The sequence below is a fragment of the Nyctereutes procyonoides genome, unplaced genomic scaffold, assembly GCF_905146905.1.
Source record: "Nyctereutes procyonoides isolate TBG_1078 unplaced genomic scaffold, NYPRO_anot_genome, whole genome shotgun sequence".
NCBI classification, from domain to species: Eukaryota; Metazoa; Chordata; class Mammalia; order Carnivora; family Canidae; genus Nyctereutes; species Nyctereutes procyonoides.
Window position 1 is genome coordinate 12,268,821 of NW_026575043.1, and position 22,706 is coordinate 12,291,526.

Genomic DNA, 22,706 nt, shown 5'->3' on the forward strand with positions numbered 1-22,706 from the left:
TTCTTTGCGGTAGAGTGAAAGGAGCTTTAGGTTTTGATTTAGATTTTCAGGTGACTTGAGTGTGAATCCTGTATTTGAGTATTTTCAGCCATGGCATTAATCTATACAAGGAGAATAATAGTAGCCAATTTAGACAGGTTGTGGGGATTAGTATGTGATGTAGGAAAACACTCCATCAACTGTCAAGTGTTGTACGGATGTGAGATTTTATTATGCCTATTCTATGACTAAGTGTCAGTTTCCTTGAAATAACTTTGAATGGCCTGATATGAACTTGGCTATTTTGAAGCTTAACCACGAATTGCATAAAACTACAAAAATAATTGCAATGGTTGGATTGGGGCTAGACAAATCTCTGCCCAAACTCCCTGTGATATAACATAAGCATCCTAAAATATTTGGAATTGTCTTTAGATACCTTCGTGGTTCATTTTCTTTCTCAAGGTCTAAGACATAGGAGGTTATTTCAATGATAAAATACATTGTATAATTAGAAAAAAGATCTCTGCCCAGTGATGGTGAAAATACCGGCAAAGAGTCCTGGCTTGAAGTACCTCTCTGAGACTTTTTCCTTTTCCCTCAATGAGGAGCCAGCTCGTAGAAATCTTGTGTTTTGGGTGGCAATGTTTTAAAATGGATGATCATGTTACCAAGATCTGGGGGATTTGCCCATGGCATTATTACGTTATCTACAGAACAATCCCAAGATGAGAAGAAACCTATGATCAACATAAAAATCAATGCACAAGGCCCTTCTTTTGAAACTTTCTCTTGACTGTCACCCCGAGCTGGTGAGATAGAAAGCCATGATTATATCCCTGGACAAATGTGGCCTGGACAGATGGCTCATGTCTTCTCGGTGTGAAGTTCTTTATCTGTCAATGGGAAGCCCACTGCTGGAGTCTTACCTCACAAGGCTGTTCTTTGGGGGTGCTAGGGAGGCGTTCAAGGGTAGAGGTTGTTTAATACCGCCCAGTCTTGGGATCCCTGGGTGGGTCAGCAGTTTGGCGCCTGCCTTCGGGCCAGGGCGTGATCCTGGAGACCCAGGATCGAGTCCCACATCAGGCTCCCTGCATGGAGCCGGCTTCTTCCTCTGCCTGTGTCTCTGCCTCTCTCTCTCTCTCTGTATCTCATGAATAAATAAAATCTTTAAAAACAATACTACCTGGTCTTGGTTTAGACACTGCAGAGGGGTGTACTCCTCTGTGGGCTGACATATTTTAAACACTGGCACATATATAGAAGAGCTCCTTTGCAGCCCACACCTTCTAGAAAGTAGTTTGGACGGTAAACCAATGATCTCTATGTCAGGTAGAAAGCTCTGCCCGGGAAGCCAGATGAGAACTCTTCCTGCCACTGAAGTACTATTTATTCCCTTATAGGATACCCAGTTTGCTTCCAAAGAGCTGACCCATTAAGTAATATATAACCAAGTCAGCTCTATTATCTTGCAAATGAGTCTGTTCCAATGACAGCAGACAAGGACAGAGAGAAATTGCTAGGAGCTATAGATGTTCTAGTTATTATAAAATAGGACTATGAATTTCATGGGATTGCTAGTGGTAGAGTCTGGGCATCAAATCAGTCCTACTTCTGTCGAACGCCACAGATTACCTTTCCAGCAGTTGGGACCTTTCCTATTCATCTGATAGCAGGCTAGTGAAGACCTGCAGTGTGTTGAACTGCACAATGGGGCGGGGGTGGGGGTGGGGGGGTGGGGAGGATACTGGATGTGAGATTTGTTCCTGCCTTTGCATTAGCCCAGGTGGTCAAAGAGACAGGTCGTAGCAGTCCACAGAGAGACATCACAATCAGCTTTAGTTCCTCAGGCAACCATCAGGTTGGTCACAGTACAGGTATTTGGTTTCTGACCTGCTTGGTGAAGCAAAACCACTTGCTCTTACTTCCAAGAAAACCAACCACAAAACTGAGAACCACCTCAAGGTTTCGGGTGAAACCGACCATATTTGCCCAGGGGCTCATGAGACTGACCTTATTTCTTGCCTTTCTGGTCCCTGGCTTTCCTGCCCTGGGGTCTGCTTGGTCTTTCACTCTGGTGCAAAAGCAAATATCCTCTGGTTTGAGGTTACCCCCACCCATGGTTTGACATATTTATACCTATTTCTTGAAAATGCAAAGCACTTGTGATAAAAACATAGCTCATAGGAACATAGGAGCAGGAATGGCTCACAAACCCAACCCAAGGCTCACAAACCACGTTTCTTGGTGCCTTTTGCCAATAAGTTCAGCTGTGCCCCCTCCGCCCTGACCCATGTAGAAGGGAGGATATGGAAAGGATCTTAGGATTCATTTTCTAGTCTATTCTTTTTGCTGTTAAAGAAGGGGAGGTTCGAGAGTTTACAGTGATCTGCCAAGGCCGCTGCTGGTTGGTGTCTGAGCACATAAAACACGATTTCCTTTGCCTTGGGCTTGAACCCAATCCTCCTGGAGCACAGTTCCAGAAGCAGTGTGAGTGGTGCCCTTGGGGATGAGTTAGGACTCCTTTTTTAAAATTATTTATTTATTTATTCATGAGAGACACAGAGAGAGGCAGAGACACAGGCAGACGGAGAAGGAGAAGCAGGATCCCTGCAGGGAGCCTGATGCGGGACTCAATCCCAGGACCCCGGGGTTCATGATTTGAGCCAAAGGCAGGCACTCAACCACTGTGCCACCCAGGCATCCCCAGGACACCCTTTCAACCCTTTCAAGGCCATGTCCCTGGAGTCGTGGCCTTTTCTTCCTTTTTCCTTTTTGGGATGGCCACCCAATGTCACTGAGCCTGTTTCCTCGAACCCTCAAAATAAGAGCCCCCCACGAATTTCTGAGGTTGGCCTAACGTTCATTAGGAACTAATGGATGGGAAGTGTCACCTGTGCTTTTAAAGCAGTCTGCTGGTCTAAGATGTGATTATATAAATATCTACCGCATAACATCATCAATCCACTTTTTTCTTTCTTTTGGCCTGGAGCACCTTAATCCCGAGGTTGGCTTTAATTAATTCCAGGTGTATGATTAATATGTTAATGGCACCCTCACTCAGCCCTCAGCAGCTCGTTGTTCTATAATTTCTCGGACTTCAATTGCACTCTGCGCTCTCAAACTCAGCAGGGCTTTTGTGGAGAGAGTGTATCTTTACCACAGTTTGAAAAAAAATCCCCATTCCAGCCACAGATACACCGCAGGATTGACAATTTTTGCTGCGAATTGATTCCAGAGACCCGTGAACAGGGAGCTCCGCTAGTGTATAGAGAACAGCTCATGTTACAAAAATTCAGATGAACGTGCAACATCCCAGGAACTCAACTATTGTTTAAAATCAGGAGAAGCATGGTTTTAGCCTTACCATCATGGGGAATTTTAGGAATGAATGAGGATGTGCAGTGGTCCTTGGCAGGGGTAGGGAAAGAATTCATGATGGCCTTAGTGTGGAAGGACCAAGTGCAATCTGTGACCTAGAGACAAATTTTAAATCAATTCATGTCATTGGTGTATGTGGCCTAAGTTCAACCTTAGCGGCTCTTTCCTTCAAATCCCTTTTTCCTGTCGGTGCCACGAGGGAGTGGAGTGGCCAGCTGTCTCTGTGGCTCTTTGCTGGGGCATCTATAGGCAAAGGCAAATAAGGAAATTAATAGAAGTTCTTGTTTTAAGAGGTTCTTCCAGAATACAGCCCCACATGTTTGCTTTTGTCTTTGTTATTTTGCTCAGTGAGGATTTTCTCAGTCTCTCCGTGTCTGGCTTGATGGATAATCTTTCCAACGTGGAGGAATATTTTAGACTGGAACAACAGTATCTTAGGCATTAGAAAAGCTTGAAGAATTCATTTTTCATACCTGCTGCAATGTGTTAATGACTAAAGGTTACAGAAAACACGAAATATTTGAATCTCCTGGATACAGAAAGTTAGCGAAAATGCTTCATGCCATTTTCCATTGCTGTTCCAAGATCACATCTGTTTGGAACTGAACCGTAGCATGTGTGCTGGGGAACCTGTATGAAATTAACTTTTATAGCTGCCTTTACAAGCAGGATCTTTTATTGTCTACAACTTGGCTGGGATTCAGGAAGTTCCCAAAATGATTTATTGTCATATGTGCCTATTCTATGGCGGCTGATGAAACTGATATATTATTGAACATATGCAGTCATTCTGGCTAGAGACAACAGATCATCTAAGCCTTTTATCCAAAAGGATCGAAGAATTCACATTGTGGAAGGGGAAAAAAAATAAAAAATAGTCGAGTATTTTGTTTTAAGTGAAATAATTACTTGCAGGAGCAAAACATTTGTTACCAATCCTATAGTTCTTTTCGGTTTGCCAACATAGTAAAAAATTATTAGAGTCTAGAGTACATTCTTTAACTAAACACTTAAGGTGCTATTTCCTCATAAATGTTGAGTCACATTCTTATAATATCTGGGATGGTTGGTTCGGTTTATGAGACTGTGATATTAAGAATCAAAGATCATGAACTTCAATTTCTTTCATGTTACTTAATGCCAAAAACCCACTTCTCTTCTGGTTTAACAGAGGGGGCTCTTCAGTGCAAACACTCATCTTTCATATGGTTGCAAGAGGAATTTGGTGAAATGAGGGCTGATGACAATGGAGTCTCTCTTTCCTGGTTAAAACCCTCAGAAGCACATTTTTGTGTTAATGAATCAGAATGTCCGTACATGAAAGACAGCACCGTGAGCCAATCAGCAAGAACATGAACGACATTGCATTTGACTCAAGTAGGATTATGGGAAAGAAAAAGGTTAAATATAATTCTAGGATCTGTGCTTATAGCATATGAAATATTTAATCCTGTGGCAAAGTCTGGAGTTTCTGGATTCGGTGTGTGCTCCCTCAGCCAGATAGCTAATTGACACATTCAAATTTCAATTGGAAGTGGGTAGTCAAAGATCTGGGAGTTTCAGATGGATTTGGAAATGTTAACCAGTGAGAAGATTTAGATCCAGTTTTCTAGCTACAGTGGCGGTTGAAACCACTTGATGTATAGTGACAGTGAAAAACAAAACAAAACAAAATCCCTAGGTATTATGTAAAAACATTGTCCACAGGGTCATCCATAAGATGAAGGTAGTGATAATTACTCTGGATGGAAGTAGAGATAGTAGATGCCCACTTTGGGGAAGCAGAATTTGGAGCCTGGTTCTGGGATCCCATCTGGTCTACACTAATTCTCTTTATTGCAGAAGCATTTTTTCCCTTTAAAATGGAAGTGATTTATGTGCTTACCACCTTGCCCATCTTCATAAGAAATTTAGGTGTCAACAGCTACCATTGAGTTCCTACAAATAGAAAAATAGAAACTGAATTTAAGGGTGTTAGCAGCATTGATTACAAAACTCTTTAATCCCTAAGATTCTGGCATTACGTGGAATGAGCCAGCTGTGGAATCAGAATGAGTCCTGGTTGAGGAAGAGCCTCAGCTGTATTCGAGTTTGCTTTCTCTCACCTTCATCTGCTAGGCTTCATGGTTTGACAGAGCTACATGTTAATAAACTTATTTCCCAGACAGGTGAGTTAGCTTCAAATAGTGAAGTAATCTTTCCTAATTGTGGACAATTGCTAACAATGTCAGAGCAATGTTCCTGCACCAAGATAGGTCATACCCGGCACCCTTTTCACTTGAGGCTGCGAGCAAACAATTCAAAATACACGTCTTACTGTCAGGCGCATGTATTTGCTTATGAGGAAGGATAGCACATTTTCAAGGGGCTTGGAAATAGTCGAATGTGGGTAATGTTAATTTGGTGTAAAACTTCAAGTGGCATATTACTAATGCCAAAGAACAAAGCAATCGAGGATCTGGTAACTAATTACTAACAGCACTGTCACTATTTTATGTAAGTGTGAACAAGAATCATATGTTTCTTATAGTTCATCCTTGTTGATGCACTTAGTGTTACTGGTAAAAGTGTGATAATGAGCAATGAGTTGATTACAGAGAACTGCTGTGGACACTTCTTGATAGCAGCATTTTGTACCCATGCCCAGAGGCCCTGGGGGCAGTGGACATTCTTTAAATAAATGAAGCAGTTTAGTAGTTGTTGTGATTTAAAAGCACCATCACAGACTTGAATTAGGGGACCCTGTCATCATAATCTGAAGCTAATGACACTGCGATTTGGTGTTGCAGGAAGCTGTGGAGACTCCCCGATGGAGTAGTCTAGACTTCACCGTGTGACTCTGGTTTCCCTGGGAGCCCTAGGTCTTGCTGTGAAATAGACTGAATAAATATTGGTGAGTATGAGGGAACTACATTAATTAAAGTTTCCAGGAAGAGACGGGGACATTAGCTTATATTCAAGATCAAATGAGAAGCTACGAACACCTACTTTTTTAAAATTCCATTTGTTTTTTTTTTTTTTTTTAGAGTCTTTTATTTGAGAATACTGAGACGATTTATCTAATGACCTTGTGAAGACAAAGAGGGCTGTACCAAAAACTGGATGATTATGGACTGAAAGAACCTCTGACCAAGGACTAGGGGTTTTTGTGTTAACATATAAAAAGGGATGCTGAGGAAATGAACACAGGGTCATTTAAAGGAAAGAACTTAGACTCACAGAATCCCAAAATGTGGATCTGGAAGGGTTGGGAAAGTAATTGTCTCATCTCCTGCCAGGTAGTCTGTGATGCCACGAAAGACCAATGACATTCAGTAGTGAGGAAATCAAGATCCCCTTCCTAACTCCCTATCCCATATGCTCTCCAGTGCATCAATGCCTTAAGAAAATCCAACTGCTCATCTAGCCTCTAGGCCCATCCTCATCAGGAAAGCATTGAGCTGTAATTTCATTGTTTGGGTAGGTCTCTCTCTAGATAACTGGTCTAGCCAGATGCATCTCATTCCTCTTTGCAAATAAGTAAATTTATTCTCTGGTATGTATCAATCTCATGTACTTCTAGTTAGTTTGAGTTACTTCCTAGGACCACTAGACCGGAAATCAGAAATGCTGGGCTTTGGTCTCCCTTTTGTCAAAGCTCGTAACCTCTCAGGTCTGTTCTCTTATTTGTAAATTTATAAAATGATTGGGTGATATCCAGGGCTCTCTTGGTCTGAAATTGCTAAGACTCTAAACACATTTGAAGGGGATACAATGGGGCCTAACTCCTGGGAAGGATAGTGACCATCTTTTTATACATAAATGTGCTTTGTGAGTTCCAGAAGAGAGTGTGGGTATGAACTGCTGGTGGAGGAAGATGGACCCAGGCGGCTTGACAGCACCAGCAAACAAAATTGGAAAAGACTTAAGAAGTCTCTGGATAAAATGATGTTAAGATGAAAGCGATGAGCAGTGAACCTGAGTAAACAGAGAATCTAAGTTAAGCTCATTGAGGGTCCATTGGCTGAGGATGTGTTGAAACCAGATCTTTGATTTTCTCTGAGTGTGCTCTGATGATAATATCATGGGAACAAGATGAATCTAAGATCACATACATTTTTATTTTTTAAGAGATTTTATTTATTTGAGAGAGAGAGCACAAGCACATGAAGAGGGAGGAGGGGCAGAAGGAGAGGACAAGCAGACTCTATACTTAAGTGTGGAGCCCGAGTGGGGCTCAATCCCAGAACTCTGAGATCATGACCTGAGCTGAAGTTGGGATGCTTAACCTTAACCGACTGAGCCACCCAGGCACCCCAGATCACCTAAGTTTTTAAAACGTTGGGAAAGCACAATTGAACTGATTTGTTTATGAAAGACTTCTCAGTGCCATTAACATGACAAAATGCTGTGGGAGTATATGAGTTTCAGAATTTCCCAGATTATTTTGTCCATGGAATACATTGTTTTCTGGCACATTTCTGAGGAAATGTCCTAGAACAGACGTGGGGAGAAGGTAGTTCAGGGTGATAATTTAGCACTTCTAGAGGCTATGGATCAAAATCTGGAAGGTAAGAAGCAAACACCCAAGCAGCATCCTCCTCTTGGCACCAGTAGTAGGCTCAGTGTCTGGGACTAGAAAATGTAAGGTAGTGGGAACCTATGGGAGAAATTGTGTCCTTGAAATAAAATACATGTTTTCTCAAAGGAGGGAGTGGGCAAATAATAACTCCTAGACCATCTAATGCTTTCACTTAGACCAAACTGATTGCATTACTACTTACGTGGTTTCTAGTTATTTCCTCGTACAGGGTATACACAGCAGAATAGTCTCATGCTGAAGCAGAGATTAATTTTTATATGATTTTTTATATTGTTTTGCAAAGATGAATTTGTAGTGCACAATTTGAGCAACAGGGAACAGGGTAGGGGCTAGGACAAAGTCCTAGATAAAAATATATGCGATGGGGATTCCCTGGGTGGCTCAGTGGTGTAGCGCCTACCTTTGGCCCAGGACGCGATCCTGGAGTCCCGGGATCGAGTCCCGCGTGGGGCTCCCGGCATGGAGCCTGCTTCTCCCTCCTCCTGTGTCTCTGCCTCTCTCTCTATGTCTATCATAAACAAAAAAATAAATAAATCTTAAAAAAAAAAGAAAAAATATATGCGATCTTATTGTTATAGGGACCTGGAGTTCTCATTGTCTTTGCATATATGCCCAGAATTGGGATTGCTGGATCATGTCCATAGATATGCATTGGAGGATTAGCGGATGCATGTGCACAATTTGGGGGGGATATGCACACCTACTTTTTTTTTTTTTAAACAGTGTAAATGGCTTTCATCAAATTCTCCAAACAGTTTATAATATCAAAAGCCGTCAGCAATGCCTTATCAGAACTCATTTTGCAGGTAGAAGAAACTGGAGCTCAGAGAGATAAAATACTTCACGGGACATCAGCATATTGTTTTATCTTTGGTTGCTGGCAGTGAAGTTCACCTGTGAACAGATAAGCAATAGGTAGAATGGAGAATCCAATGAGTGAGGCTTGACCATAGATATTGGGGTTACCCTGGTGCCTAGACTGACGTAGGCTTTGAAATATACAGTACACTTCCCCCTTTCCAGGTAAAACATAGACAAAACAGATCTTTCAGAGTGACCTACAGCTTGAACATTTTGCTAGAAACCTTGAGTCTTGACTCCCATAAGAAATTAATTTGTCGCATGTTCCATACATCTAAAAACAAAACAAAACAAAACAAACAAATGCATTTTGGTTTTAAACATGCCATAATCATGGAAGATTTTTCTGTGTTCAGTATCACGCTGTGCTTTTGCCTTGACTATCACAAGGATTTTGAACTCAATAGGGTTTTCATTTTACCTTTTAGAAACATGGTCTAATTTATCTGCATGATTGCATTTTAATTAGCACTCCCATTGCCTATTTAAACATGCAAAGATATAAAACGAGCCAACCAAATAGAAAGACATATAGCCAAGGTGTTTGCTACTGTGCTGTTATTGAGCACTGCCTAGGGATAAACCCTGTACCAGACTCAAATTTAATAGTGTGAACTGGTTCAAAATAAACCCATTTGTATGCACAATATTTTACATAAGGGTTAAGCTGCCTTAGCAATTGTTGATAATTATGGATCCTGCACAGCTCGGAAGATCTCCAAACATTCTTCGGAAGTAAATCAGCCATCCCCACAATTTAAAAACAAACGTGTAAAGAGTTTTATAAGGGGCATTTTTACACAAGTCTTGGGAGTTTAGCTGATGACCCTTGGAAACCTAAAACCACATCAGAGTCCCCTGCCTGTGTGCACGTTGTTGTGGGTGGGGAGGGCAGGAGAAGGATGCAAACCACAAGAATGGACTTAATTTGGGGGACTTAACTCTCTTTATAGCCTAGCATACGGCAGTGGATCTGCATGGTGGTTGCCGCTGTTCTGCGAGCCTCTACTTTGCAAAATTCTGAATCAGGCTATTATGATCAGAAATAAAGGCGGAGTAAAGAGAATTTGCCCTGCGGGACCCAACCTTGGAAGCCCTAGCTTCCAACATCTTTTTAACTAAGACCTTTGTGGGGCTGATTTCTTTGGCCTTTTAAACAGGGGCCATAAGGGGTCAGGTGAGCTGTTTGTAGCTCAGGCTTGTGGCCAGGGCACCATGATTATTCACCAGCAATCAGGTTTCAAAGATAGGTTGATAATTGGTTCAAATAGTAGTCTATGAATATTTGCCCAGATGTCTTCTATATGATAAAATGAAATATTTATTGATGCATGTCTTGTTCCACTACCAGCTACTCAGCTAAAGCTCGGATTCACTGCAATGAATATCTTAACCCTTCTCTTAAGTCACGTTGTGACCACGAGTCTCCAGAGACCAATGACCTCTCTCTGTAGCTTTGAAAGAGAACCTGAAGCAAACTTAGAACTCGTCGCTCTAAAATAACACACAGTTGTTTAGCAGCTCTGAGATAATTTTCTTGTGACATCTCATTGAACGGAAGAGCAGAACTATTATTTTTTTGGTGGAATTCACAATCATGCTTCTTGCAAAGCAAGACATTTCCATCTCGATAATCATAGATCCTTAGGAGGGCCATTGGAAAGAATTCTGTAGTGAAATCTCAGTTAATAAATGCAGATGTCTAGAGTATTCTGGGCCCTAGGTATAATAAACAGTCAGAGAGACTTGACCTCTGAACTCTTAATGCCTAAACAATGCATCTCCAGCTCAATACCTGACATTGCTGATGGCCCCGGGCTCCAGCTGATGGCTTAACTTCTCCCCCATCAAATTCTCGTAAAAGAAAAATGGGGGTGGGGGTGTGGACAGCAAAACAAGGATGACTAGCTGGAGCCCTTCTCCATTTATATTCTTCAGCAGGGTGCTGACAAGTAAGAGTGAAAACACAGACTTCCTGCTCTTTCTCATTAAAACCATTAAGCCCTCTTTGGTAAACAGGCCGGCTGTTGCTTTTATTTTGTTTGCCTCCCCCCCCCCCATGTGTTCAAAGCCTTGCATGTCCCACAACTGCTGAGGCCCTCATTTCCCCAGAGTACACCCTGCACAATGGTGGGGTTACCAGAAGCAGCTATCCCCGCATGGGTACCAAGGGTGACAGGTGGAGCAGGCTCTTCAGAGCTGACCTGCAACCTATTTTTGCAAGTGTCATGGAGCATGGGTCAAGGAGGTTCTGGCAAAGGGCTCCCTCCTTCCCACGGTTCTGTCCTCTGTCTTGAGCACTGGGCATTGTGGGTGGAGACACACCACCACATATTAACTGCATCTGACTTGCAAGGACCTCTAGGACTTGGTTAGACCCTCAGCACCTACCTCCACCCTCTCTGCTGCTGGTGGCACCCCCGAACCCCCACTTGGTGTCACTTCTCAGGCCTGGACGAGAGGGGAAGGGAGAGGGTTGTAAGAACAGGAGAAGATGTCTCCTGTTTATCTTATGAAGTCACTCATTGTGAGGACCCTGGTTCAAGAATCTCTATAGCTCTTTATTTCTTTCCTATTCACTCTATTCCCCTATAACCTGGATTGGATTATCAGGAATTTGTATCACTTTACATAAGTCACTTGCTATGAGATCATAGATAAAATATATATTGGACTGTGTCCCCGGTTCCAGGCACAGAGCTCCCCAAACCCTTGTAACTTCCTAAGCGATAAGAGCATTAGGAGCATCTTTTGTTCTAGTATCTGATCTCTGACCATTGTTCCCGACACAGAGTTCCTAAATCTCTTGGAATTTCCTAGATGATAGCACTGTCTTTTGTTCTCCTGAGGTGACTCTGGGTAAGCACCCTGATGGCTCCCGTGGGGCTCCGGGATGGGGGCTGGTCACCAGAAAAGCCAGGCCATGGTTAGAAGCTTGGAATGTTCAGCCCTGCCCCCATTTTCCAGAGGGGGGAGGGGAGCTGAAGATGGAATTAATGACTGATCAAGGCTATGTGATGAAGGCTCCACAAAAATCCCCAAAATATGGGGTTCAGAGAGCTTCTGGGTGCATGAACTCATGGGGGTGTTGGGAAAGAGTGGTGCCCAGAAAGAACATGGAAGCTTAGACCCTTCCCCACATTCCTTGCTCCGGACATCTCTTCATCTAGATGTTCATTTTTTTTTTTTTTTAAATCACATCCTTTTATAGTAAGCTGGTAAACCGTGAGTAAACCTTTTTCCTGGGTTCTGTGAGCTGCTCTAGCAAATGAATCAAACCCAAAGAGGGGGTTGTGGGAACCTCCAATGTACAGTGTCCCTCCTACAGGCCAGAAGTACAGGTGACTACCAGGACCTGCGACTGGCATCTGAAGTGGGGAGGAGGGGAGCAGTCTGGAGGGATTGAAGCTATGTCCAGGTATGTAGTGTCAGAATTGAATTATATTGTAGGACACCCAGCTGGTGTCACAGAGAATTGCTTGGAGTCCCCCTCCCCCCACCTCTGGTCTCAGAAGCATTGTGAGAGTCATAGCTGAGTGAGCATAAAGGAGTGGAGATTTTCTTGACACACTCTCTGACTTTCAGTTTCTCCATCAGCAGAATTAGAGTAGTTCAGTGGGTCTCATAGTGTGGTCCCCAGACCAGCAGCATCAGCAACATCTGGGAACTTGTTAGAAATGCAAATTCTCCAACCCCAGCTGAGACTTTCTGAGTCAGACCTCTGGGAGGGGCCCAGCCATCCTTGGGGTTTCAGGAAACCCTCCAGGGGGTGCTGCTGCAGGCTCCAGGTTGAGACTCCCTGGAGTAAGGTTCTAGCGCCGGCTTTCATAGGACGCTGCTTCAGCTCATCAAGCCAGAGCAAACCTGAAGCCCTACGTATCCAGGAGAGCATCTCCTGAGTGAGACGTGTGAAGTGTGTCAGCTGTGAGCATCCTTGCCCATACACAAATGAAGAATTATAACTAAGGGATTAAAGGAAAACTATAGAAAGGTGAACTTGTTTGGCAGGTTAAAAGCCTTTCCGTTCAAAATTCTTTATCCCTCTTAAGTCGAACTGAAATGATTTCACAGGACAGTGATAAGTGCTCGACTCCTGTTGGCCTGCTCGAGGCAATATCGACTTGGATGTGCACATTTGCTTGCTCTGAAAAGAGAACTGAAGGGTTTTTTCCCCCTCTTACCCAGGGATCAGTTCTTTGTTTGATAAAGACGCCTCCAGAACACTAATAAATGCCATGCAGCTCCACCTGTTAAAGTAACTGCTCTGTTATATCTTCAGGCTAGGAAGACAGCCCTTCTGAAGTAGGGATCAGAGTTATTATGGTAAAATTCTGACCCCGGGTCCCACTGCATATGCGATTTCTCCTGCTTCTTATGCACCCTTGCCCCCGCCCTCGTCCTTGCTGATGTAACTTTCACTTATATTTTGGGATTCAGTACAGGCATCCGTGTCCCCTGGGATCCTTTTCCTGAACTTCCACAGTTGGGTTAGGAGCCCCCGTTTGGTGTCCCAGGGCCCTCTGTGCTATGACCTGTGTCATAGCCATCAACACAGTATGTCATAATTGCTACTTGACTTGTTGATTTCTCTCTCAGCAGAACCCCATGGGGACTCTGTCTGTCTCCCTCTTCCCTCATTTCATTCTCAGGGTCTAGCATGGTGCCTGGCACATAAAAGAGCATCAGTAATTATTTATTTACAGGGCAGCTCCTTGGCTCCAGGCCATCCTCCATTAGATGATATTTTTCCTTTTATGGAATCATTTGTTTATACATCCATCAGTCAAATATCTATTGTACAAATTGTAGACATGGCCCAAGGACAGGACACAGTGCTCGCTGCTGTTGGGGATTCAGAAAGGAGCCCTTTGCTTCCTCTCCTCCAGGAGCCAAAGACCCTGGGGTTCTCCTGCCCCCTTTTTTGTTTGTTTTTACACTTCAAGTACAGAAGGCCAGTTCATGGCATGCTACAGTGACTGATCTCTTCAAGGCTCTTCTCTTGATTGATGGAATGTCTTCCTTCTTCCCCTTCTCTACCCTCATTTTTGTCTTGTCTGTAGGCAACCAGTTTAATGCGTTTGTGTGTATTGTTTTATTTGCCTGTATTCTTGTAAAACATGTATTTCTGTTTGGGAAACATGTGTTTTAAGTTTACATAAATGGCATATTGGAAACCTCATTCGGCTTCTTACTTTTTTCTGCCCTGCATGTGTACAGGCATCTGTGTGGCTGGGTGCAGCAACCCTGTTTTACGCATCTGTTCCAACAGTGATGAGCACCTAGACCGTCTCCAGCTCCCCGTTGCCACAAATGCTGTGATGAATATCCTCAAACATGTCCCCTTGTTGACTGAAAGGAGAATCCTTAGGAATTCCTGGCATATATCACCCAGGACACAGGGGCAGGAATGCTGGGTCACAGTCCTTATGTTGGTGGAATACTACCAGATTCTCTCCGGAATGGCTGCCTGGACCTTGTAGATTGGCAGAAGTTTCTCGTATATATTCTAGATTGTAGTCCCTTATAAGTTTTTTTTTTTTTTTTTAAGATTTTATTTATTTATTCATGAGAGACACAGAGAGAGGCAGAGACACAGGCAGAGGGAGAAACAGGCCCCATGCAGGGAGCCCGACACGGGACTCGATCCCAGATCTCCAGGATCACGCCCTGGGCCAAAGGCGGCACTAAACCACTGAGCCACCCAAGCTGCACCCCCTTGTCAGTTTTGACATTGCAAATATCTTCTTCCAATATTTTGTCTGTTGACTTTGTCCATGGTGCCCTTTGTATTTTTTTTCTAAAAAAAAAAACAAACAAATTATTTTCTTTCTTTCTCTGAAATGTATGACAGAGATTGGCTTTGAATGGCCTTAAGTAACCCTTTGATTATGAGCAAAAGGGTACAGCTGTTCACCCTAGTTGCTGTATTTTGGGATATAGCCACAGATCATATTGGACAGAGGTGGACCTCAGCATGCCTAAATGGGTTAATCAGTTGAGCCTTAATGAAGACAAGTCTCTGGGTTTAGCAAAAAAAAACAAAACAAAACAAAAAAACTATCTAAATATCAGTCCATTTTGGAAATAGGGCTAAAGTATTATAAACAAGAAGTCATGTATATATGTGATAACACCTGTCAATGACCAAGGCAAGAGAAAAGACAAAATTTTCAAGAAAGTACTTGCATGTGACCTTGGAGCTTGGGCTTCAGGACTTGGAAAAGCTGAAAGAGCCACGTTGGTGTTCCTTGGGCAGGTGTTTGTTTACCTCCTTTTGAGCATTTAGAAGTAACCTCAATGGTTCCTCTTCTCTCTGCATATTTTACCTTGACTGGCAGGTGGCCTGTTAGAGTTAGCTACATTCCGGGGGTGTATGTAGAACAAAAATACTCAAATTCCTCAGTATATATACAGAGGCTCTATCATACAGAACTTCTTGAGGAAGGAGCAAGGTCCTGTTCATTATATGTCACTGGCAGAACAGCAGACATATAGTGGAGACTCAATAATTTTCTCCAACGTAAGGAAAATCTGCTTTCTCACCCATTAAAGGTTACCATAGCATAGCTTAGATCCTTAAGCTTTTAAAAAAACGTCAACTAATGACTCTGATGACTAAATTCATGCTATTGTGTAGTTTATTGTGTAACATCTTCCATGTGATATTCACATCTCAAGAAGAAACATCTACAAATGGAGCTTTCTTTTTTTTTTTTAAAAAGATTTTATTTATTTATTCGAGACACACACGCACACACACACACACACAGGCAGAAACACGCAGGCAAAGGAAAAGCAGGCTCCTCGCAGGGAGCCCAACTCCATCCTGGGACTGGGATCATGCCCTGAGCCAAAGGCAGATGCTACACTGCTGAGCCACCCAGGCATCCCCAAAAGGAGCTCTCATTGGAATGAGAGGAATAATTATAATAATGGAATTTACAGGTAGCAAGACAGCAGCCAGAAAGGATGGAGGATATTTGGGACCAGGCACTTTTTTCAGTGCCTCTTAAATTCCCTCATCTGTGTAAATATTAATGTTTAGGAATGTCTTGGGTATGTGAATATACAGAGTCAGCCTTTCTTCCCAGGCTTTATATTTGTGGGTTTATCAGTAACGTGAGCAGATAAGTGTAGAACATGTGGAATTTCTGAGTAGCTATTTTGATACGGGTCAAATTTCATCATGACAACAGTACGTTGATACTTTTACTTCGAATAAGATGTGTTTGATGATATGCTTTGTTGTTGGAAAGTTCCCTGCAAGAGGAGGTGGAAATAACATGGGAGGCCCTGAATGCTTCTCCTTCTTAGGATCCTCAGTGGAGTTTTCTGTTCTGACCTCTCTTCCCTGGCCCTATGCGCCAATGGAAGGGCTCTCACTCCATGAATGAAGAAGTTGGCTAACAGGTGTTCCCGGTGACCAGGGGACCAGGACACTCCTTTGCTGGGCCACTGGGCACCTAGACAACACCTCCATCTCACTTTTCCCTTTCTTGCCACACATTTGTAATATTTTCTTTCTTTTTTCAGCAAGATGATGTTATCACTGCCTTAGTTCACAAAGCAGAAAACACAGCCACACCCGGATGTCCACCCCTTAATTCTTATTCTAAAGTCCTGGGGTCTGGAATGTGGGATTCTCACTGGTCTGGAATGGGTCTGGAATGGGCCTATTCTTATTGCAGTCCTGTTGGCTGGGGGTGAAGGACCATGTTGAACAGACATGGCTCCTGGGAGCTCCCTGTGACCAAGGCAAGGAGGGTGGAGGCAGTTCCAGAAAGGAGGACTGCCCATACAATCTAACAGGCATCTGTTCTCACAGCAGTCCTTATGTAAGAAAAGGTTTTTTAGGCACTAACCTAAGGCCTGCTTTTGAGAAAGGAAGGAAGAAAAGAAAGAAAGGAAGAAAGAAAAGAAAGAGAAAGAAGGGAGGAAATTAAGAAAGAGAGAGAAAGAAAAAGAAGAAAGGGCCAGAGTTTGGAATATAATCTGCTGTAACACACACATCTCTGTGCTTCGCTCTACATATACACCTGCGCTGCTGCCTAAAAACGCATTTGTCAGAGACCCTATAGGGCAAACATATGATCTCTTGAAGAAGATTCAGCCTATGTGAGCTTTTCAAGACACACGCCCCACCCCAAAACTCCTCGACAAAAGCCAATGGTATCAGGTTTTAGGAAAGAGCCAAGATCTGTTATGAGAAAGTGTTCACCAGGTATGACATTGTGCGCTCTGAGCAAATGCCTTGTGGGGGGGCAGGTGCTAAAATGGCTTGATCGAGGTTTTCATGAGAGAATTTTCTCCTTTCCTCCACCCTACACTGTCGCCTCCACCCGGGTATTTTCTGCAGCAGTCCAGTCAAGAGCCCAGCGCTGGGAACAGCGAGGGAATGTTAACAATTCAACTCTACCAATTAATCGCGGGCCCTTTCTGCAGCAGGCTCAGCGGGACCTCGCCTCTCCAAGGCTGCTGAACGCCTAACAATGTGCCTCTGGGTCGTGAATGCCTCTCGATCTGTTCATCAGGGGGCTGGAAAACCCTCAGGGCTACAATATCCCGTCCTGGGGGCACATGTGATGGAGGTGGGAGCGTGTCCCCCCACCCTGGACTGGGATGTGAGTAAATTCTTAGGAGACAGTAAAATGTGAAACAGGAAACCCCTCTTCAAGGTGAAAAGGTAAAACCCAGGGGATCCAGGGGATCCAGGGGATCCAGGGAACACACAGACCCGCTGACTTCAAAAACACGTGAAAACAGACCCGTGCCCCTGGCTTCTACCTGCGGATTAATGACCCAGGTTTGAGATGTGGGGAGGATTGCCATCACGCCCTAGAACTGCATGGAAGTTTAAAAAAAACGAGCTGGCTTGTTAGCTGCATGCATATCAAGAGCTCCAAAGTCTTGGGCACCTGGGTGGCTCAGGCATTGAGGGTCTGTCTGCCTTTGGCTCAAGGTGTGATCCCAGGGTGCCTGGATCAGGATCGAGTCCCACATTGGGCTCCCTGCAGGGAGCCTGCTTCTCCCTCTGCCTAAGTCTCTGCCTCTCTCTTTGTGTTTTTCATTAATAAATAAATAAAATCTTAAAAAAACAAATAAACAAAAGAACTCTGAAGTCTGGAGCCCTGTTGTTGGGAGAGACCAGGACAAGTCAACCGGGTAGGGAGCCTCCCTATAGTCTGGGGAGCTCACAGTCTGGCTTTGGAGCTGAAGTGCAGAGGTGAAGTGTGAGTAGATTAAAGGGAAGATGTGAGGCTGAGGAATGAGGAGCAAGTAAGGATCACTCGGAGTGAGTACTGTGTGCAGCCACAGTCCCGTACAAGACAGGGAGGAAGGAGAAGAAAGTTGCCTTCTTGCCTCATTTTTGCCTCCATGCAAGTGTAGGGTGTATTTGCCCTGGAGCAGCATTCAGTGATGTAGGAGGGGAAGGAAGTGGTGAATTCTTTTGTGAAAACAGGGACATGTGAAGGTCCCCTCCAAGGAGTGGGTTTTGAAAATTCTTCTGATTTTTCACTGTCAACTTGATGATTTTGAAGTGGTGTCTCCAATTCAGTGGTTCCCAAACCAGGGGCGGTTTGTAGATGGAAGGCTGGTTACAAGAGGGGCAAATGGAGAGGGATCTGACTGAGGAGGTGGAGTATGAGACAGCTATGCCAATGAGCAGGGTTCGAGTCTCCTGCAAGTGAAATGCCCTACGGATTCAGAGTGGTCCCAGCTTGCATCTAAATATCAAGGAATTTGGTAAAACTTTGAGCAAATTCCCTTGCGACAAAACCTCATTTCAACATCTCAGGCCCTGGAATGATTTGTATTCTCACACTTGCCCCCTGTCAGCCTGTAGAAGGTGATCGATAGGACAGGTAGTGTTTTTCAGGTTGGTCCTGGGATGGCAGAGAGAAGGGAAGTCTTGGATCTCATGGTTCCCATAGTATTACTAGTGGTGCCGGGAGAGGGATTCTGGTAAGCTTAGCATTCCCTCCTCTTATTAAAGAACTCTTTGACATCAAAACAAAACCAGAAAATTTCATCAGAGCTGGTGTCATCCACTGAGGGTGATGGGAGAGAGCCATTAATAGCTGCTGCAATGTCTGTTGGAATGTGTGCAGGTCCAGGAAAGAAGAAAAGGCTCCATCACACCATCATGCCAAAGTTTATTATTTTGAAAGGGACAAGGTTGAAGTCACCTTTATTATAGCGATGTCCTTTCTTCGTGTAAATAATACTGTGAAAAAAGAAAAAAAATGAAAAAAAAATACTGTGATGTCTTCGAGGAAAATTAATGCTTGGCTTGGCGAGGTGTTCTCTGCTACTACTAAGGAAACCAGTTGGGAGTTAGAGTGCTTCTTGGTGGAAGATTAAGGTATAAAACTGGAATTGGGTACCCAATTTTGTTCTCATTCACAGAATTGGAGCTCATCCCCTGCCCCACTCATGTCCCCAACTCCCACAGACATCATCTGTCATTGGGAATTTGCAAGAAATAAAAAGGAAAAATGCTAGAACCACTCTTTGAGTCCACATTGGGAGATTTGAACACGAAGACTCTGGAAAAGAAGTGGGGTATTGGAGAGAGAGAGAGAAAAATGTGAGAGAAGAAACTTCCAGATGTGGCGTTCTCTTTACAGAGGCTCAGCTCAGGAAGACCTCCTTCCCTTCTTAGTGGGGAGGAATAATTAAGTCAGACACAGTTATAACTTCAGTTACTACTATGCTATACCATCCAGAAAGTATAATAAAAAATAAGATGCCATTCCAATAGGAACAAAAAGAATACTAGTTAGGAGTTGATTTAACCAAGATTGTCGCAGTCCCCCATGGGGAAAAGCTTGAAAACTCTAATAAAAGGCACAGAAAATAATATCAGTAAATATCATGTACTTGGATGAAGAATTTAATATTATGAAGATTGCAATTCTTCCCAAATTAATTTATAATCTCCATGCACTCTCAGTCAAAATTCCAGTCGGACTTTTTCCAGGAACTCAATAAATTTATATAAAAAAGATTTCAAGTAGTTAAGTGAATATTACAAAAGAAACACAAAAGTTAAAGAGGGGAGTACCTATTCAGATATTAAAACACAACCAAATCATAGTCACACAAATAGTACTCAGAAACAGAGGGAATGGAACGCAATAGAACACCCAAGGATAGATCTAGAGTGGGAGAGGGTGTTTGCATCTGAAATGGACAAAGCAATATGCATATGTAGAATATGCAAAGGAGGCCTGCAAATCACGTCCAATGGAAAAACAAACAAAAGATAGACATTTTAAGGAAGGAGAAAACCTAAAAGACAGTGAACATGTAAAGAAATGCTCATCTTGTACTAACAACCAGAGAAATGCAGATACGAACAATGAGATTTCGCTTTGCCCCAGTTTAAGCTGGAAAAACATTTGAAAACTCGGTGATGTCAACTGATGGTGGAGAATGGATTGTCTACAATTCCCTCGTGCCCTGCTGGTGGAGCCTGACTGCCAGGTCGCTGTTTTCATGAGTAATCTGGCATTGCTGAGGTGCATTAAGTATCTGCATAAACTGTGACACAGATATTCCGTAGAGAGGTATATATCCCAGTGAAAGTTTTACCCTGGTCTGGACAGGAAAATATATGAAGATATTTGTATTCGTACATTACCCTACTATTGTGTAGACAGGGAGTTAGAGACTCCTGTCTATCAGCAGAATTATCCGGTAAAACAGGTAGATGGAGGTCATCGATGTACGTGCCATGCAGTAATTCAAAGCAATGCGCTAAATGTACAAAGCAGCATGGGTTCTCTTAAAAAAAGTAATGCCGGTGGAAAAAGTAAGAAACAGAATAAAATCGAAACACTAACCATTTGTTGAGTTAAAAATAAATACACCAAAGAGCAATAAACTGTGCAAGAGAATGCATGGACAAAAAAAAAAAGATGGCTGTAGAGATGCCTGGATGGCTCAGTGGTTGAGCCTCTGCTTTTGGCCTAAGGTGTGATCCCAGGACCCTGGGATCGAGTCCTGTGTCGAGCTCCCCATAGGAAGCCTGCTTCTCCCTCTACCTGTGTCTTTGCTTCTCTTTCTGTGTCTCTCATGAATAAATTCAAATAAATAAAATCTTAAAAAAAAAAAAAAAAAGATGGCTGTAGACCACATCAGAATAATTTCCAGTGGGGAAGAGTCAATGGAATAATGGATGGGGACAAAAGGGCATAGACAAAACCAAAGCGAGAAAGACAAGAGGAGGCCCCATATATAGACCAAAGATGATGTTCCCAGAGCTATCAAGTGTGATTATATCCATCTGTGTCCCACATCTAAGGTGCAAGACCAGTGTAAACTGACCCACCAGTAAGGGATTCCTTAGGCATCCATCAGAGTTGTGTGATGAAGACCAACAAGTCAGGGAGCATCTGGAGCCTGATGACCACCACTCCAGTCATCTCTGGAAGCAAGAGAGCTGGGTCTGGGTGGGGATGTACAGATCCCAGCCTCTCCATGGATCAGTAGGCAGAGTTGGAGTTGCCAGGGTCTAAAGGGTAGTGGAGACAAAATCCCTCCGGGTAGGAGGGGTAGTAAGAGCTCTTTCCTTGAGTGCTCTCCAGGGTTACCCGTGAGGTAGAAACAGGGCCACTTTGGCATACTAAGCTGGGAGGACAGAGCAGGAAGTCTGAGCCCTTGGTGTGGGGGGCTGTCTTCAGTAGAGGCAGCAGGTAGAGGGAACCAGGCAGTGGGGGATGTCATGGGAGGACACAGAGAGGCAGGGTATGGTGTGGAGACCACCAAGGACCAGGGGATGGGGGCAAGCCATAGAGAAGAGGGGAGTGAGAGTGCCCAAGAGCTGTAGACTTGTGAGGGCTGGACACGACACTCTGGGTACAAGACAAGCAGGACACAGTCCCTGCCCTGGAGTTCCTCGTCCTGTTTTTAGCTCTTCCTGATAAATATCCTGATAAATGTCCTGACTGGACGCTCCTCAGGCCTGTCTGGCAGCAGGACCTTGCCTGTGAGCCCTCCCTGTCCAGGGGTACAATCATCTGGAAGAGATGTTGACCCGTTTGTGGGATGGAATTCCATCTTCTCCCTTGCCCCTTCTCTGCACATTCCTGAAACTTGGGATGGCCCAAGTCGATTGGGGGTTATTTTTAATCCCCCCCCCCCCAGGTGCGCCATCTGCCCATTGAGCCTTCTGTTCTCTTCTGCTGGACAGCAGCAGCCTACTCCCACCCCACATTCGCCAGCCCTTAACTCTTCTCCAGAATTTTCTTTGAACCTCCTCCTCTGCCACCCCACTTCCTTTTTCTTGTACATTCTCCTGCAGCCTGTGGGAGATGAGCACTGTTGGTTTAATCATAATAACATCCTTCATGGGGGTTTTGACCTTTGGGAAGGCTTGGGGAAAGCAAGGCTTATCCCTTGGTGTGTCTAGAGCTAAGCTCTCTAGGCTGTGTGGGATGGGCCATATTTTGGGGCAAGAAGAAGGAAACGTAGTGTGGAAGCCCCATCTCAGCCTGGGCTCTGTCCTTCTGCCATCGATCCTGCCAGCTTGCCACACTAACTCCCGTGAAGGTGACTGCATCATCAAGTGCAAGGGCTTTGTGTATCTGACTTGGTGTAGTTTTTGTGTCTCTGTGTTTCAGGAATATTTCACTCCGATATCAAAAGCTTGTGGCCACTAGGAAGTTTGGAAAATATATTATTGATGGAGACAAGCCCAACCAAGTGCCCCCTTGTTTTTGCCCATGTGAATCAGGATGACCTTTTCACCCTCTTCAAGAGGTTATTTATAAGAACCAGACACGATGCACGTGACAGAGAGTGTGCAAGGAGGCCAAGCACATTTGGAAAGAAGCACAGAGCACACCTCTCTCTGGAATGATGTTCTTGAAAGCCTGCCTGTAGCTGTTGTATTTTTCTA